At 40.6% G+C, this 20,366-nt stretch overlaps 1 pseudogene across 1 annotated transcript; it reads right to left on the bottom strand.

The window, feature by feature from the left end:
- Positions 1 to 249: 249 nt before the first annotated feature.
- On the bottom strand, positions 250 to 3,864 carry LOC103274983 (annotated as a pseudogene). The gene is made up of 4 exons (XR_002481238.1): positions 3,797 to 3,864; positions 1,957 to 2,908; positions 1,738 to 1,768; positions 250 to 789 (listed from the first exon to the last, which is right to left on the bottom strand). The product of XR_002481238.1 is annotated as an F-box only protein 9-like (transcript).
- Positions 3,865 to 20,366: the final 16,502 nt, after the last annotated feature.

Raw genomic sequence — 20,366 nt, 5'->3', positions numbered from 1 at the left:
GAGATGAGGTCTCACCAAGTTGCCCAGGTGGGTCTCGAACCTGCGACCTCAGGCAATCCACTCATCTTAGCCTTCCAAACCGCGGGATTACAAGCTGAGCCACCAAACCTGGCCTACTCTTCTTAAAAAGGTACTCCAACAATTTAAAATGAGTTCCAATTCCATATATATGTACATTTATAACTTAGGTGTTCTTTTGCACTATATACTTTAATTCATGCAAGAGTGACAGAGGGCTGGACAATGGGTCTACAGATGCCTTTCTGAGAATGCTGTGTAGCTCCTGACTCTGGTGAAGAACAAGGGGGTAGACATCTTGTTGATCTCAAAAGCACTGACTGCAGTCTCACCAGTTGATTTGTAAGTGATATGACAAGAATAATGTATCCAGATGAGTTTGTTGAACCTCTGGTGGACACTGGATCATAGCTGTAGCTCCACATGAAAACTCTGATCTGCTTCTTGTACAGGGACACAACAAAAATATCTATATTTGTAGACATGTGGTTTTTCTTCTTTTTTCTTAGTTATTATGGCAAATACTTTGGTCTGATTGTATCTTGTGACAAGCGATAATGACCCAGTAGAATGGCGTCAGTTCTGGCATTCCTTGTGCTTAAGTGGGAACGATGGTCTGAGGCTCTTCAGGGGTCATCAGCATCATCACATGGCCATCAGGAAAGAACTTTATGTATCTGTAATATTCCACTTGGTGCCAGGCTCTATAGAAACCATCAAGAGACTGTTCCCCTTGAGAAATGTATGTAGTTTTACTGATATATACTCCATTGTTGGGAGCCGCCCCTAGAGGTCTGCCTTCTGACATAGTCAAGGAGACTGACGACCCCAGACTGCACGGCAAGTCTGGGAAGACGACGGCTCTGCTTCTCCTGCTCTGCTTAGTTATGTTGCCGATGGGAATCCTAGGGGCTGGGAAACCACAACTCACTAAACAACCACAGAAAAAAGATTCCAGGGGAAAGGGACATCAGGGAATAATAATAAGTTACTCATTACCAAAAATCACAGAAGTCTCTGTGCTGCCACCATGCAACTTTCCGGGACTGAAACATTCCCCCCTTAAAGGGACCCCAAATAAAATGATACAATATTGCTCCAAATGACATTACAGGGGTCCTGGAGGCCAGCCTGCTAATGCAAGAATAGGAGACCACTTCCCCTGCCAGGGAGTAGTAAATAAAAACTTTAAATATCATGTGTTATTAAAGGAAAACTAGAATTATTTGTTCCCTCAGATTGGAGGTGAGTCAGAGAGATATGTGGTTGCTGCCAGTGGCCTAATAATTATAAATTATTGTGCCAGCTTTACTGGCAGGACCCTGAGAAATGTTGTGTTCCAGAGAATGGTTTTGGACTAGTATTAAAAGTAGATTACCTGCCTGATTTTTGCGGTTGCTTCATGGCTTTTGTATAACTAGGTTTAAAAAGTTCATAAATAACCATAAGTACAATAAGGCTTTTTTTACCTGTGCTTTATGATGTCATGGAAAGCTATTATCTGATTTTAAGAAACCAAGACAAAATTTGGAAAAATGTAAAAATTTCTGTGTGTGCTATGCAAAAGCTAGTGTAACAAAAAAACTATATATACAGTAGATTGGTCAACAATAAATGAGCAGTCCCACACAAGCACTGGGTCTGTGTCCACTCCTTTGCCGACAGCACTCATCCTTTGGGAAACCCTGAACCTGCTGGAGATGGACTCCAGCATTCCATCAAACCAAACACGAGGCCATTCTAAAAACATCTCTCAAACTAGCCAGGCGTGGTAGTGCATGCCTGTAGTTCCAGCTACTTGGAAGGCTGAGGTGGATGGGTCGCCAGAGCCCAGCAGGTAGAGGCTGCGGTGGCCGGGAGCGGCTGCTGCACTCCAGTCTGGGTGACAGAGTGAGACTCCAACTCAAAAAATAAATAAAAATAAATAAAAATAAAAACATCTCTCCATGATGTGTACGGAACAAGTTTAATACAGCTTCTACCCCAAACTTTCAAGCAGGCCAGACACCATATCTCAGGGTCTCTGGCACAGATGTAGAATCCTCTGCACACCTGGGACAACTGCTCTAATGATCTGAGGTCCAAGTCACTGGATACCACCCACCAGAAGATGTACATCAGGACCTCCATTGGCAGCACTGATATGTGAGCCTGACTGCTCTCAAGCTCAGGCTGACACAGTTTGAGCGCAGATTCCTGGAACATGAGCTGCTGCTGGAAGCAGGACAAGAGATCTGCCATCTTGCTGTCATCATCATTATCTTCAAGGTAACTGTTTCCAATGTCCTCACCATCAGGAGACCGGGTATAAGTAATCTTGAACTCTATATCAGGTACAAGTTGCATAGCCCTATGATAAAACTTGATGGCTTCGTAGAGAGCTCCATTTTGTTCTTCTTCAACTGCTTTTAGGAAGAGTTCTCGAGCCTTTTCTTCTTTTGCCTGCTCTTGTTTTCCTTTGGTATCTGTTGCTGCTTTCTGTTGAGAGCCTCTGGTGGCTCTGCAAGGTCGGTTTTCTCAGTTGCTAGAGCCTCCACCCGGGGCGAGTTCAAACATCCACTGAGCTCGGAACATCTGTAGTTGTGCCTGAAGATCTGTTTCAACAGGACTTCATTTTCATCATCATCATCTGCTCTGACAGTATCGGAATGACAGTCTTCCTCAGTTTCTGCCCTGCTGGTGGGGCGGCCCGCCGTGGTCGAGGGGCTCCCGCGCCCCCTCCCCACCGCCCCCCGGAGGAGGGGAGCTGGGTGTCCGGGTGTCTACTCCTGCCTGTCTGCCGCAGAGCGGGGCTTAGCAGAGTTCTCGTCGAAGAAGCGCACCAGGCCGCGGCAGTAACTGCGGGCCCGGCGGACGGCAGGCATCTTCACGGGGCAGGGGTCCAGCGACACTTGTTGAAGAAAGAAATGACTCCTAATTATTCACGGACTGATATGAAAATAGTACATTAAAATACAAAACATACAGTACATTAAAATCCATAAATTGATTAAACTGAAAGAACAAAAGCCTTCCAAATTTTACCATTGATGCTTGTAGGTAGAAAGGAAGCATTAAACGAGATGGAGCCTCCTGAGTATGCTGTGATTCTAATGAAGCCTCCTTGTAAGTCGTAGGAGCAGCAGAGGTGAACCTTGCTTAATTCATTCACCAAATTGTATTGAGCATCTATTTGCAAGCCCTTTGGTATTTATGTGGGAGATACAAAGATAAAGACTATTTAGCCCTCGCTTTGAAGACATGATGAGTGGCTGAGGTATGCACCAACAACTGCATCAGCAGCCAAGAGGTGGTTATCAAAAGACTTTGCAAACCTCTTGTTCAAGACTTTGAACAAATCATCCAGCGAAGTCTGGATTTTACATAGGAAGTAAACAGAACCCAACATGTAATTAAGTTAACAGCATCTCCAAGGGTAGTATCTTGCCTTTATTGTATCACTATTATTTACAGATTGCCTTTTTAGCCAGAAGCACACTGCACCACGGATCTAATTCAAGCTACACATTTATAAGAGCTTAGAATGAATCAGTTCCAAAAGCAATTCCTACACAGCCCGGTTGTGAAAATCAAAGGTACATGGTTTAAATATTTTCTGACCAATAGTAGGCAATCCTTATATACTCATTGAATGAATAATGAATACAATTTGGTTTGATGATATGAACTGAGTTATATATTTATAATGTGCATTAATTGCTGTCACTTGAAACTGTTAAATTTGTCGCATTATTTAGACAGACATAATCCGTGGACCTCTTCTTTGAAGGTAAAATACTCCCTAACAAATATCCGAAGATCATGGATGCATTCAGCCAGAAAGTCCAGAAAGAAGACTTTTGCCATATGACAGCCATTTGATGGCCCTTAGGCAAAAAGATGTCTATGTTTTTACATCACTGCCCTTTTAACCAAGAAAGCTATTTGAGAAATCGTACACTGGAGACCAGGGTTCACAGTGTGTGGACTATTAGTATTTGCTAGTATGGGTCAGGGTGTTATTTTTTCTTTTTTGATAAACTTTATTTTTCAGAGAAACCTACAGAAAAACTTAAAATCGTGGAAATAGAACAGAGTCCTTGTATACCATATGCCCAGTTTCTCCTATATATAATATACATCTTATATTAGTGTGGTATATTTGTTAGAATTAATGACCCAGTATCAACACAGCTTCACCACTTACTAAAGTCCATAATTTCCTTAAGTTTTGACCTAATGTCCTTCTGTCTCAGGATTCCATCCTGGGTGCCATACCACATTGTCATGTCTCTTTAGGCTCCTCTGGGCTGTGGCAGTCTCTCAGACTTTCCTGGTTTTTAACAACCTTAACAGTCATTTTGAGGAACACTGATCAGGTAGAATTTCCGTTTATCAGGATGTGTTTGATGCTTTTCTCATGGCTAGACTGTGGTTATGGGTTTTGGGAAGAAAATCACAGATTCCACAGTTGCCATTTTTGTCATATTGTATCAAGGACACACAGTCCCAACATGACTTGTCCCTCCTGCTTTTCGTCTTAAGCACCTGGTTAAGGTCCAGTCTGTAAGTTTCCCCCACTGTGGAGTCACACTTTTCCCCTCTTTCTGTACTGTACTCTTTGGGAAGAAGTCACTGTACACAGCCCCCACATAAGGAAACAGAGAGTCACATTCTCTCTTCCTGAGGCCAGGTATGTTCATAGACTATATATAATTTTTCCTGCTTGGGAGATTTGTCTATTCTACCTTGTTTATTTATTTAATCATTTATTTATGTCATATGAAAATCTTGGGTGTTTATATTTTATTTTGAGTGTTATAATCCAAATACTACTTTATTTGGTTGCTTGAATTATTCCAGTTGGTAGTGGGGAGAGCTTTCAGTTGGCACCTATTTCCCGCTGACACACTCTCTTCACTGTAAGGTTTTCCTTTTTTTTTTTGTCTTAGGATGTCCTTACTTTCTGACTCTACAGGGTGCTCCAGGTTTATCTTGTACATTCCCCCCCCATTCTAGAATTGTTCATGTCTCCAAGGATCCTTGGTTCCTTTTATTGGAGAATGACCTTAGAAACCAACATCTAGGCATCAGGTATGCTTGTCGCTAGTGAGGTATTAGTGTGCTATTTTGATCTCCAGGTGGAAACTTGCCCTCAACCTCTAGAGGTTCTCATAGGTCCATTTCTCCTTTTTTTGTAAGTTCACAGCCTACCCCTCGTGCTTTTGGTAAAGCCAACTCTTTTTCTTCTTTTAGCTATTTATTATTTGCAACTCCTTCTGGGCCAAAGCAACATTAGAAGAGCCATCAGAAAAATAAAGTCCTTCAGAGAAGGACTCAGAGAATTGTATCTCTTAGAAATAGTCATTTGGTATCCTCAGAGAAAATCTGATCCCTGTTCCTACCTCCAGGCAAGTGTTTCAGGTCTGATGTTTTTACGTGCAGCATCAAGCATTCACCTGCCAGGGAAGAGGGCTCTTTCTTAGTAACTAAACACTCAGTTCAAAATAAATAATAAGGATATAAAACAATAAACAGTAAAATCAGCTGCAAATCAAACAATAAGAAAAATTGCTAGTCAAATCAGTGACCCAGCAATGTCATCAAAACCACAAGATCTTCCTAACTTTATGCCATGCCATCTTAGTGTAGAGACCTTGTTGTTAGGCCAGGCGCTCTCATGACCTCAAGATACTTGACACAGTTCTAGGAATCACATCTAAACACAGCAAATCTATTTCTTGCCTTTGGAGTATAAGAAGCAAATTTCTAGAATCCCCCAGGAGACCTCCTCTTATGTATCACAGGCCCAAGTTGGGTCATATGTTCACCTCGTGTATAATCATTGGTAAATAAAATGGTATTTTCATAATTGTTTTAGATCAAATAGAAACTATCATTAAGCTTCCCTGAAGGATAGATACTTGAGTAAATTTGGATTCTACTAGCTGGGCAGAAGGGGGAAATGACTATTCATTCGATAGACAACCAAAAATGTCTAGCAGGGCAGGTAAAGCATTATTCCCTTACAATCCTGATCAAGTTTGTTCCCTTGTTACACACACATACACTCTCTTTCTCTCTCTCTTTCTCTCTCACACTCACACACTTATACTACTCTAATGCCTGGGATCCTTGAAAGCAGAGCCTGAGAAAGGCTTACACGAAGGTAGTCTATTTGGGGATTAATCTCAAAAGCAGAAATGGGAAACTGGGGAAATGAAACAGAGAAGACGGAAAGCCAGTCTTGGCTACTGCTGTAGGCAACTGACTCCTGCTGGGACTTTTTTTTTTTTTTTTTTTGAGTTGGAGTCCAACTCTGTCGCCCATACTGGAGTGCAGTGGCTGCTCCCGGCCACCGCAGCCTTGACCTACAGGACTCCGGCGATCCTTCCGCCTTCGCCTTCCAAGTAGCCAGAACTACAGGTGGACGCTACCATGTCCGGCTAAGTTTTCTGATTTATTGTAGAGATGAGGTCTCTCCAAGTTGCCCAAGTGGGTCTCGAACCCATGAGCTCAGGCAATTCACTCACCTTAGCCTCCCAAAGCGCAGGATTACAGGCTGAGCCACCAAACCCGGCTAATTTTTTGATTTATTGTAGAGATGAGGTCTCGCCAAGTTGCCCAGATGGGTCTCGAACCCATTGGGCTCAGGCAATCCACTCACCTCAGCCTCCCAAAGCAAGGGATTGCAGGCTGAGCCACCGAGCCTGGCTCTGCTGGGACATTTTGAGAAGCCAAATAAAAATTATCTCAGAACTACCTACCATGGTATAAAAAGCAGGAGACCTTAGTTTATTAACCTTAATTCCCAAATGAATAAAGGTGGCCCCTGGTATATTCATCTACCACCACCCCCACCTCCGGGCTGAATAATTGTGAGTTCTGAGCAGGCAACCATACCTCAACATCCCAGAAGCCCCAGGACAGCAAGCGAGAAGCAGCCCTAGACTGAGGACAGGTGCTCACAAATGGCACCTCTGAGCAGTTGGCTAGCCTGTCTGGAACTGGTGGCCACAGCAGTGGTTGGATAAGAGGTAGGGCTAGAGGATGTAAGAAAGGTGCAAGAGAGGTGCCTGATACATGGTCTTCATCCTGAATATAATTATTACAATGTGTGGGAGTACTTAATATGACTCTCCACCTGACTGCAAGCTTTATCAGGGCAGAAACTGTGTGTCTGGGTCACTATTTCTGTCCCTATCTCCTAGCACAGCATCTGGCATATTGTAGACGCTCACTAGACTTATATTGAATGGATGAATGGATAGATGGATGGATGTCACAAAATGAAGAAAAGAGGGATCTATTTCCCAGACATAAGATTTCAAAGACAAAGTGGTCGGTAATAAACTACAAAATCAGTCCAATCTCACCCAGGAAAAACCCTAAATCATCTGGGACTTTCCAAGTTTCTGAGGCCTTTGAGGGACTGAGTTCAGAACAGGCCAGCCGGGCTCGGTGGCTCAGCCTGTAATCCCGCACCTTTGGGAGGCTGAGGTGAGTGGATTGCCTGAGGCCGAGGGTTCGAGACCTGCCTGGGCAACTTGGCGAGACCTCACCTCTACAGTAAATCAAAATTAACCGGGCGTGGTAGCACGTGCCTGTAGTTCCAGCTACTCGGAAGGTTGAGGCAGAAGGATCACCGGAGCCCAGCAGGTTGAGGCTGCGGTGACCGGGAGCGGCCACTGCACTCCAGTCTGGGCGACAGAGTGAGGCTCCAACTCAAAAAAAAAAAAACAGGCCAAGTCAGAGGAAATACACCATAGTGACTCGCTACAGATCCCATCTAGTGTTTGGTTTGGAGAATACCAAATGGAAGGCATCCCTTCCAGCCTCATTTCAGCATGAGTTTTGTGCAGTTCCGAAGGAAACACACAAGTTCTCATTCAGGTGCATTTTCTATGGAGTAGCTCTGAGTATCTGCTAGGATATTGGGAGGTCAGTTCCTGAGGGTTCCTCAGAGTCCGCCTGCCCCAGTGATGCACCATGGACTGTGGTGCATGACCCTCCCACCTGACCTGGCTTGTACTGCCATAGTCTCAGGGAATACCCTTGCCACCTCGGGACTGGAGCATAGTCAGATATGTGCAGTGCCTCAAAAGTGTGCCTCAGTGGCACATCTGCCATCTCAGGACTCCTGGCATTCACTTATGACTTCCTACAGGAGCCACTGAGACTCTAGGTCTGGTTTATGAGGGCAACATCTTGCACCCCTTGATGAAGGCAGGCCCACCCAAGTTTTTGAAGTAGCCTTCCGCCTGGCCTTTTGAAATAACTGTGTTCCCCAGCCTAAAGCAAATGCTCAGCATTCTCAAGTGATTTTGTTTGGCCTTGCCTAGTTTTATACATTTTTAATTATTTCAGAATTAGGAATTTCACATAAGTATTCAAACTTTGGGCTTTTTTTTTTTTAAAAAAACTGAGATCGGGTACCACTGGATCACCTATTGCCACGTGAATGGCATTTAGTCATGGCTGCTCTTGGGAAGGGAACGGGCACTCCAGTTTTGCAGAGTGACTGCAGCAGGTTGACATCTGCATCATTCCCATTTCACTTCATGTGTGGCACCACTACCTGGCCCTGGAGGCACCAGAGTTTGTGCCTACTGGCCTGGGACCCAAGGGTACTTACCACTCTGGTAACTATTTGCCCAATTCCTGAAAACATGGTACTTAACCCCCCCCCCCCCCAGTTTAAAGGAAAAATTGTTAATAGATTTGTGGTGTTAAATTAGTCCAAACAGGGTACTAATACTAAATCTGTGTTCAGGTCTAAGATGAAAAGTCTGACACACAGAAGACCACCAGCTGATACTAGTGAAGATCTGCCTTCTCCTCCCTCTGAATGAGGCATTTTTTTCCATGTAAGCTTTTTAATAACAATTTATAAACAAATGGACTTAAATAAAATCAAACAAAGAAAACTCAAAATTTACACAGAAAATACATTAGGATATGCTATCTTATTTATTCTAAATATATTTATTCTTTGTGCACTATTTGGGTCAAGCAACAGCCTAGGCATTGATTTGTTTAAGCAATGACTTATATTCAATAGCAAAGGGATAATCAATTGAAAAAAAGCAAGTCATAAGACAGTAAGAGCATTAAGATCGTGTGGGGAGGCAATGCCTTCGGGTCCCATCCCACTTTGGGAGCTTTTCTTTCCTCTCAATAAACACTGCTTTAAAAAAAAATTGTGTCTGTGTGTGTGTGTGTGTGTGTGTGTGTATTTCTGATAGTTTCTGAAAACATGGAACAGTTAGAGGGAAATACATACCCATATACCCAAAATGTTTTAACATATATTTATACATTATATGCGAATGTATTTTATAGTATATGCATGAATTTGTACATTTATGTAAAATATATCAGTATGTATATGTCCATTTATATAAAGATTTAAGGGTTATTCACCAAGATACCAAATAATGGTTCTTAGTGTATGATAAGATTATGTCTGACCTTTTTCTTCCTTTTTTATCATCTGTATTTAAATCAACTCTTCTTCTGTAATGTACCTATACACTTTAAGTTATTTTTAAAGAAAATGATTCATAAAAGGTGGTATTTGCTTCAAAAATGCTAAAAGTACTGAACTTTAAAGAAGAAATACCCTACAAATAAATCTAGATTGTGATATTTTTGAACAAGTCAGATTCCAGTGGCAAATGGGGCAAGGTTTGTCCTTAGGAATGGCAGATCCTGGATCTAGAAATATGTGCTGGGTAAACCAAGGGTCGAGTGGTTGGTCAGAGATGGGGCAGAAACTACTGTAGTTCTTGGAAGAACATCTATGTGGCAGACAGACCATGATTTTAAAACATGGCCACAAGAGACAAATGAAGGTCATCTGATAGAACACGTGACTCTAAGGAAATCCTGCACAAGGAACGGGTGTGCCAAACAGGTGTGCATGGCACCAGGGTGAGCAAACTGGGAGGGAATTAAAGTATTCATTATGCACATGAAATGCCCCAAGTACTAAAGTATGCAGTATTTTTATGTATTATAACTGGGAAACTGAGGCTCAGAGAGGCAAGGGAAATTAGTATTTGGTAAACAATCACTCCCTGTCACTCATTGTACAATGCATTTCACAGAAGTTATGAAATTGCTAAGGTCACACAAGTAGTGAGTGGAAGAGTTACAATTCAAGTCCATATGTTTTGGTTTCACCTCCATTGCTTCATCCACTCAGTTTACCGCCCTTCTTCTGACTCTATACCATGAGGCATCATCTCAGGAATCCATTCAGCCCTAGAGCATGAAATGTCTCCTTTCCAGCTGCCCTTTGATGAGACTGACACTGGCACCACCTCCCAGGGAGAAGACCTTGCTAAGGGCAGTGGCAGTGTAGACATGTGAACACAAATGCCATTTTCATCAAGCTACCCAGGGTCTACACAATTTTTGGCTGGCTCTAATTTCCAACAATTTATTGCAATTTTATTTTATGCAATAAAACGAACCCATAGTAAAAAGACATCTTTCCTACTTCCAAAAGAAACGGTGAATTTAGGAATGAGAAAGGGAGGAGACAGACTGTTCCTCTCTGGAGTGGATTTCTTCATGTTGTCATATGGCTCTTGGCATTAGTGGCTATGGTGTGAGCAGCATTATATGTTGGTTTAGGTGAGCGAAACATGTGCTGAGAGGGGAAAGACAATGTTTCAGGCAGGGTCTTCCCTCTAAAAGATTTACACTGTGACTGTGGGGATAGGGCATAGTCAGGAAAAAGCAACACAGTAACAGAGGGCACAAATGCAGACTGTCAGATAAGTTCAGAGAAGGAAAGGTATCCTACTTTGCTGGAAGACAAACCCTTCTACAAGCCAGACCTGGCTCCATAGGTTGTTGGAGGTCTAAGGCACCCAATCAGTTTCTAAAATAAGATTTTATTGGCCTGCCATGAAATCCATCATGACCAAGATATTAAGCAAGGTTATACTTGTAATAACAAAAAATTCTGCTTTTAATTGATTTTTTAACTAGTCACTTATTTTAAATTTTCTTAGGGTCTTATCCACCCTTCCTTCCTTCCTTCCTTCCTTCCTTCCTTCCTTCTTTCCAACCATCCACCCACCCATCCATCCATTCACCCACTTCAATATGCCATACACTGAGCTAGACACTGAGAATCCAAAGACAAGGAAGCCTGGCCCCTGCCTTCAGAGCAGGCTCTACCAGGAACTGTACTGCACCAGCTTCTTTCTGGGTCTGTTTGGCCATCACACCTGGAATATAAATGCCTCCTAAAAAGAAAGATAAACTCTCTAAGTGGATTAAGTATCCCAAGCATGCATTACATCAGTGGTTCTTAAATTGCACTGATTCTAATGAAAATCAACTGGGTTCTTCTTAAAATGCAGATTCTGATACAGGTTTGGCCAGGTGCTGCATTTCTAATCAGCTCCCAGGTGATGCTGATGCCGTTGTTTGTCCTGGGACCACACTTCAAAGGGAAAAATTTTAAAGTACATCAAGATGATGTTGAAGTCTAGACTTCTGGACGCCAGAAATAGTTACACTCCTTAATTTCTTTTTTTTTTTTTTTTTTGAGTTGGAATCTCACTCTGTCGCCCAGACTGGAGTGCAGTGGCCTCTCCCAGCCACCACAGCCTCAACCTGCTGGGCTCCGGCAATCCTTCCACCTCAGCCTTCCATGTAGCTGGAATTACAGGCATGCGCTACCACACCCAGCTGATTTTTTTATTTATTGTAGAGATGAGGTCTTGCTGCCCAGGCGGGTCTCGAACCCGCAGGCTCAGGCAATCCACTCACCTCAGCCTCCCAAAGTCGCGGGATTACAGGCTGAGCCACAGAGCCCGGCACACTCCTGAATTTCAAGAGTTAATATGCCATCACCAAATTCACTTTTCTTTTCCTGCTTTAGGGAAACAGCTTCACAGAAACACTTTAGTCTTTAACTCACACTTCATCTTCCAAAAATTTACGGTTTAGTCCACATTTTTTTCTATTTCACAGATCTTCAATTTTCTCTCAAGAAAGGCAAAATGTGGCTCCAGAAATCCACTGAGAGTTAAGCACGCTTCGGAACAAGGAGCGTTAATTACCCTAAGCCTGCCAGGTTGTGTTAGGAATCCATCATGATCATGTTTACCACCTGTTGCAGACCTGCAGGGGCACCTGCAATTAATTCTGGTGGCCACAAGCCATGGGTACCTAAAAGCTTGGAAGTGATTAAGAATGAATTACTAAACTTTCATGTAAATAGTCCCAGGAAGAAAATGGGGACAAATGCCAGATATGTTTACATTACTTCTAGAGCTTACCTAGAATGAAGACACTCATTTATTGTCTGGCAATGTTTCTTTTCTTCTATAATTTCAGTGGGGCTGGTCCTTTGGGGCCGCAGTTGCACAGCCCTTAATGATACTTCTGCAAATAGTGGGAAATCTTTGAATATCCTTATTTTTGTATTATAAAGATGTGGGGTACAAGTCAGGGTTAGGTATACAAATATTGTTTATGCGGGTACCCTTGTTGATGAGGTATGCCCCTCCCTCTCCTACCAGTTTTTCTCAACTGCCAATCCCACACTCTCCCCTGACAGTTTCCCACTACTGCCAATCCCTTTCTTATAGTGTTATAATTGTTCAGGTTCTGCTTATGAGTGAGAACATCTGGTACTCTGTTCTTTTTTCTGTGATAGATCATTGAGTATGATTGACTACAAATCTGTCCAAGTTTCTGCAAAGTCCATGTATTTGTCCTTCTTTATGTGCCGGAGTCCAGCTCCAGCCGGGTTCAGGGTACCCCAAAGGTGGAGACGGTGTCGGCGATTGGGGAGAAGAAGAAAGAGAGAAAGAAAGAGAGAGAGAGAGAGAGAGAGAGAGAGAGAGACTGGACCTCAGTCTGGTGCAGAAGCCATTTAATGGGAATTACAACTGGTCTTTTATACACAGTCGGGTGTGTGAGGGGTGTTCCCCACCCACTGGATGTTCTTTCAGGTATAATCCCATAACCTAATTGGTGAAACCTTAATCCATTTATTCAACTTCAATAAATCCTAAGATCATGACCCAGAAGCCTGTGACCAATACTAAGGCTCTTAGATGTGACCCAAGTTTGAATTATAAGTTGTGTGAAAGCCAAAACTGCAGTTTGTGGAAGAATGGGAGCAATGAGCTTCTAAAGTTAGCTTGTGTTCATCCCGGTCTCAGAGTTTTTATGTTTTGAGCTCACAGGAGCTTAATCTGGTTAGTGCTGAGTAGAAAGGGGGAGGAAATGGGGTCAATAGCTCCCGAACGCATCCTAGTGGTCTCGGGTTCAACGGCCCTTCCTGATCCCTAACGCTCAGTGGGCCTCCGTGGCTGGCTCTCAACATTTATGGCTGCATAATATTCCATTATGTATATGTACCACATTTTTTAAATCCAGTCCAGCGTCGATGGGCATCATTGTTGGTTCCATGTTTTTGCTATTGCAAATAGAGCTGAAACAATATATGTGTGCAGGTACCTTTTTTGTAGAATGATTTGAGTTCCTTCGAGTATATTCCCAATAAGGGAATTGCTAGGTCATATGGAAGGTCAATTTCTAGTTCTTTCAGAAATTGCCACACTGTCTTCCAGAGAGGCTGTACTAGTTTGCATTCCTACCAGCAATGTAGAAGTGTTCCTTTTTCTCCGCATCCTCACCAGCATTTGTTTTTGTTTGTTTTATTAATGATGGCCATTCTTACTGGGGTTAGGTGATATGTCATTTTTTTGTAGGAGAAAGTAAATTGGTAATTATCCCCACCGTTTGGTCCTGGCACACATTTTTTTTAGTAATAGATTATTTCATAGCATCACCTCATTAACGTTTCTGTATATTTCAAAAAAATGTTACATGATACTGTTTATAAACTCTGGACTGGTATGCAGTTTCTAGTCCAATTACAAAGGACCCATAATAGTTTGTTTCATGGCCACCTAGGGTGCCAACATCCATCAGCTCTCAAAATAATTGGGAAATATGCCCACCCCAAATGTTTACAGATGTGCCTCTTTGGGGTAAAATAGGTACTCTTCTTGTGTTTAGTGTTTCCTTAGTCACAAGATTATTCAATATGTCATGTTTAATGGTGAAAATAAAGGTAAGCCTAACAATAATTTTTTTTTAAAGTCACATTTTGGTGGGATACCATAAGAAAGTCCTCAAGGGATTTAAAAAACTGGTGTCATTAAATCACTTTACACTAATAAACACTGCAGGGTTCTCAACAACATCCCAATATGAGAAGATGTTTTTGGTTAGGGTACACCAGGCAAGGATATGAATCATGGAATGCTATTCCAAGACTATTACAGAATCCACATATGATATAAATCAGAAAAGGCTGCCTTTTAACCTCTGTGACTAATGCTTTGCAACCTTTGGCTTCAAGAGGAGGCTTAGGAATCAGGATGACATTCAGCTCAGGCCAAGTAAACGTCCAGCCGAGAGAAACATATGCATCAACTTTCCAGGAGAAAGCAGTATGCACAGAGCTTCATATTTACATTAGATAGGATTATGTAACCTGGCAATGGTTGAGACTCTGTTGTGCTTTTTTTTTTTTCCTGGTATAAATATTTTAGCTTCTCCATAACATTAAAGTTAGAACTGACTTCCCTGAAATAAAATGTTAAAACAAACGGACAGCCAAACACCATGTGGAAGTTCTAAATGCCAACAGGTCTGTTTCCATTACAGGACACACACAGTTCTCACCTCTCTTGCTTTTCACTGTGTTACCACTTCCAAGTTTTCTAAGGTCATTGAATCATGGGGCTATGGTTCTTGGTTAACAAGGAAAGCACCAAGTGCATACCAGGAATGTTTGCCTATTAGCTGAAATTTCAACTTGAACACTACCTGGCAGGATATGTTATAGAAATTATTATTATTTTGCTGTCATTTGCTTTTGAACACTCTTTTTTAAATTTTCTGAGTCAGAGTCTCGTTCTGTTGCTCAGGTTGGCATGCAGTGGCACACTCATGGTCACTGCAGCCATGACCTGGTGGGCTCAGGTGATCCTTTCAAGTAACTGCTGGAACCACGGGTGTGAGCCAGCAGGCCTGGCTAATTTTTTGATTTATTGTAGAGACGAGGTCTCGCCAAGTTGCCCAGGCTGATCTGGAAAACTTGGGCTCAGGCAATCCTCTTCCTCGGCCTCCCAAAGTGCTGGATTTCTTTTACCTGGATTTCTTAGATCAGTTCTCTGTAGATATACTATCTCTGTTTTTGTTTCTTTATAACTGAGATCTTTAATGGCTTCGGAAGTGCCAAGGGCTGAAACCCAACCTAAGAGGGTAATTACCAGAACTTTGTTCAAAGAGAAAGCAATGTGTTTATGTTCTACATGTGTATTTGAATTGTCATTGGCATGTATTCAATTACAGTGAAGAGGATTTATGGTAGACAACTGTTTTGGGTTGTTAGAATCCATTCCATCTTCTTAGTGTAATAGCATCCCGGTGTTTTGGAGGATAAACTATTTCTACCCATTAGATACAGTGTGTTAGGATCCCCAGACAGGAGCCAGGCATGTGACTAAAGCCATACAGTCAACTTCAGGAATTTTACAGGATCTTTTAGAAAAGTGGTTTCCTCTTTCCCAAAAGGGCATGATTTTGGAAAGACCTTTTCACTTTAAAGGCAAAGTTTGGAGCTCCTGGGGTTGCCACATGGAGATTGGGAATGGGATTAACCTACCAAAGAGCAGAGAAACTAAGTATTATGACATGGTAAGAGTTTGCATCAAGCTGTGTTCAAAAAACAGACTTCTTCCTTGATTTTTACACCTCTAAAATTTACAAGAAACAATAATTCCCTTTTTTGCCTAAGATAATTTGTGCCAGGATTTTTTTTTTTTTTAAGTTGGAGTCTCACTATGTCACCCAGGCTGGAGTACAGTGGCACAATCACAGCTCACTGCAGTCTTGACCTCCCAAGCTCAGGCAATTCTCCTGCCTCAGCCTCCTGAGTAGCTGGGACTACAGCAATATGCCACAATGCCCAGCTAATTTTTTTGATTTTTTGTAGAAACAAGGTCCCACACTATGTTGCTGAAGCTGGTCTCAAACTCCCAAATTCAAGCATCCTCCCACCTTGGCCTCCTTAATTGCTGGGATTACAGGCATGGGCCACCATGCCCAGCCAGGATTACTATTATTTGTCAAATCCAGAATTGTCATATTTTTCTACCAAATGTTTAAAAGTATTTGTTTTGTCATTTGTTATTTCTAATGAAATTTCAATGAACCAATTTCATGGAAAACAAAAGTAGAGTGAACATTTTGAATTTATACATAATCCCTTTTTCATTTTTTCACAATTTTTATTCTTTTGTTTCTCTCAGGAAGTTTTTTTGTCAGGAGTAAGATGTTCATAAGCACAGCAAGTTGATTGGATTTTCATTCACTGATTTTTTTCTATGAACATATTTCCTTGTTTGCTATTACTAAAATTGTCAAATTAAGGCAAAAACCAAACATAGGACCTAGATGATTTAAAATTTGATAAATAAGACAACGAAATTTGGTGCATTTATTTTCAATGGCAAATAATAATAATGGTGAGCATTTATCGACTGCTTTCTGTATGAGAAGCACTAGACAAAGTATTTTACATAAACTAACTCATTCTATTCTCAAACTCATCTATCTGGTAGGCAGTGGTGAACTGGTAAATCACCTCCAGGAGATGGAGAGGGGACCCTGATTGACAGAGTTTACTGATTTCTGTGGTATAAACATTCCCACCTTGGCTGATTTCAAGCAACAAAGGGTTACAAGTTGGTTTGCAACGTTCTTACATATTTCACAATTGGTTCTTGGAAGTCGGTAAAATAGACCCCAGCACATCACTGGAGGAACCTGGATCAGAGAGAGGCTACATCGCTTGCCCACATCCAGCAGTTTTTAGCCAAGGTTTGTACTACTCTGGAGCACATGAACTTGACCTCTTTTTTCCTTTCTAATCAAGGGGCAGGTTTTCACTATGTTTTAAAAGCACTTATGTTTTCTATATTTTAGGAGTAAAGAATAAGAATCTGTATTAAATATCCCACTTGTGTCAATCTCTTTGGTTACCAAGCTCTTCTGCTGCAGAATGTTTTGAAGATAACCTTGTCTAGTGCATGTCTGAGAATGGTAACAGAAATAGAGGAAATGATTTTTAAAAAAAGGATAAAACCTCAATTAAGATATTTCAGCCCCAAACCCTGTCCTAATTCATTGTCATGTTTCTTAATCTTACTACAATACCTTCTAAGAAGTTCAGGAAATTTATGGGTGGGTTTTGAGCCCATGAAAAATACTGAGTTATAATAATCATGGATTTAAAATCTTTATATGTGTGTGTGTGTGTGTGTGTGTGTGTGTGTGTGTGCATAAATGCTAAATATTCCCATGCTATAGAAAATTAAGTATGTTGTAACTGATGAGATATTACACTGATTTCCTTTCATCATGCATGCGGGCTTGACTACAAAGTCTTTCTTGGCTCACAAGCAGAGGATTTTTGCATATATTGTTGTTTATTTCTTTCCAAGTCCCAAAGCCACAACAAAGTAAAATTGATAACAATTGTAAGCATGAGATAGGAGACATCTTTGAACAGTAGAATTCACAAAGTTTACTAGATAATAGGCAGGAACACACTTTGGAATATTTAAGGCACAACACCAGTGTGAGGAATTATTACTGAGAAAAAAACCTCTCAACAGTTCAGTTTATACACATTATTTTCAACTATGAGTGTAACAAATAAAGCAGAAACTTCCCTGCTAAAAACACTTAGTAGATGAGCTAATGACTAATCTGGCTCTGGGAGCTTTGTAACTTGTGTGTATTTTAAGAAGCATCATTCTGGTTTTTAAGAAACTTGAGGCTGGGCATAGTGTCTCATGCCTATATTCCTGACACCTTGAGAGGCAGACGTGGGACAATTGTTTGAGCCCAGGAGTTTGAGACCAGCCTGGGCAAAATAGTGAGTGAGACCTCATTTCTACAAAATAATAATAATAATAATAATTAATTAATTAATAAAAATTAGTCGGGTATGTTAGCATGTGCCTGTAGTTCCAGTAGTGGGGAGACTGACGTGGGAGGATCACTTGAGCCCAGGAGGTTGAGCTGTGGTGAGCCATCATGGTGCCACTGCACTCTAGCCTGGGTGACAGAGTGAGACTCTGTCTCAAAAAAAAAAACGAAAGAAACTTGATCACCCATAAATCCCCTACCAAACGTATTAAGAAAAAAAATTCTTTGTAGGAAATAAGACAATATCTTATATGTGAATATTTATCAATCCTTGTGTTTTAAAAACTTCATACCATTAAGAAATTATTATTATAAACCTTATTTAGGCAGGATAACGGTATGGAGATAGAGTTTATAAAAGAGTTCTTACGTGTTGGAGTTTCATTAAAAAAAAAAAATCTTTACAGGTGAAATAATATGATGCCTGAAACCTGAGTCAAAATACCTGGGAAAGGGGGGTTGAAGCTTAGATGAAATGAGACCCACCCTGTTTTTGACAGCAGTTGAAGTTGTACTGAAGGTACAAGGAAGGATTCTATATATGTTTGAAACTTTCTATAATAAACATTTAAGAAAACCCACCTCATATCGACATCTGAAGCGTTTTAGAATATTTCTAAGGGCTGAACACAACAACACGGGGAGAATTCATTGCCAAAATACCCCTGCTTACTGACATCACAGTCTACTCTTGCACTGCTTCATTGCTGCCAGAATGATATTTTGAAACATATAATTAGTATGGAATTCCCTTGTCCAAATACCTCTTTTGAGTTTCTATTACTTAAAGAATACAGTTTGGAATTTTTCCTTTTATGACATTGGCCTCCTTCTCTTATAGAAAGTTCCTGTGTAGTGTGATATTTTCTGCTCCCATGTTTTTTATTTTTATTTTTTTTATTTTAAAGATGTGGGATACAATCCAGGATTAGATATACAAATGTTGATTATGCACGTACCCTTGTTGATGAGGCGTGTCCTTCCCTCCCCTATGCTCCCATGTTTTCATGTCCTAGAAGACTGTGAGATTCAGGAGGACAGATCATGTCTTTATCTTTCTATCTTGAGTGCTTGACACCTTGTCCTGCATATGGTACATGCTCAATACATTTTTGGTGAGTGAATTACAAACAGATTTTATAAAAGTAAATGTTTATACCAATTAAACTATAACAGGTAATTAATGGTGGCTAAGCTGTTTGTACTTAAAAACTTTTTATTTTTGTTTTAACCCTTCTAAATAGTGTATCATATTTATTTATAATCAAAATTAATGTTGAAACGATACTTATGCTAACAAAAGTATGTTTTAATTGAAAAACACAGGTGAATAAATGTGTATACTTTCTTTGGTACTCTTAAATATGCACACTTAAAGCAACTCTAGCTATTATAAATATGTTATCTTTAACAGATAATATTTTGGTAATACTTTCAATGCAAGACTGGTTGTTTCAGTGTAACAATTATAATCATAAAAATCATAATCAACTTGGATGGTTTCCTATAAGCAATAAAAGAAAAAATAGATAAATTGGACTTCATCACAATTAAAAACTTTTGTTCATCAAAGGACACTATCAACAGAGTGAAAAGAATGGAAGAAAATATTTGCAAATCGTACTCCTGACAAGGGTCTAGTATCCAGAAAAAATAAAAATCTCCCATAACTCAATAACAAAAAGATAAAGAACCCAGTTAAAAAATTAGCACAGGATCTGAATAGAACTAAATATACTAAGGCCAACATACATGGAAAGATGTTCCATGTTATTAGACATTAGGGAAATGCAAGTCAAAACCACAATAAAATACTGCTTCACACTCACTTAGGATGGCTATAATTTGAAAAATGGAATATAACAAGTGTTGATGAAGATGTGCAGAAATTGAAGCCACATATGTTGCTGGTGGGAATGTAAAGTGGTACAACCACTGTACACGACATTTTGGCATTTCTTGAACAAGTTAAACACTGGAATACCATATGGCCCACTAATTCTGTTTCTAGGTATACAAACAACAAAATGGAAGACAAGAGTTCAAACAGACACTTGTACACAAATGTTTATAGAAGAACTATTCGCAATAGACAAAAGGAAGAAACAACTTAGATAATCTATTATTTGGTGACTAGATAAGCAAAATTCTGTATCTCATACTATGGAATATTATTCAGTCCTAATAATGTGATTTGTGATTTATGATACCAATGGACGAATCTTGAAGTCCTTACGCTAAGTGAAAGAAGCCAGAACAATAAATCACATATCATATAATTCCATTTGTAGAATATATCCAGAATAAGAAAATCCATAGATACTGAA

The sequence above is a fragment of the Carlito syrichta genome, unplaced genomic scaffold (genome assembly GCF_000164805.1).
Source record: "Carlito syrichta isolate Samal-C Ts95f unplaced genomic scaffold, Tarsius_syrichta-2.0.1 Scaffold315154, whole genome shotgun sequence".
Lineage (NCBI taxonomy): Eukaryota > Metazoa > Chordata > Mammalia > Primates > Tarsiidae > Carlito > Carlito syrichta.
The sequence above is the reverse complement of the archived record's forward strand: the minus strand, read 5'-3'. Positions and strand labels throughout refer to the sequence as shown.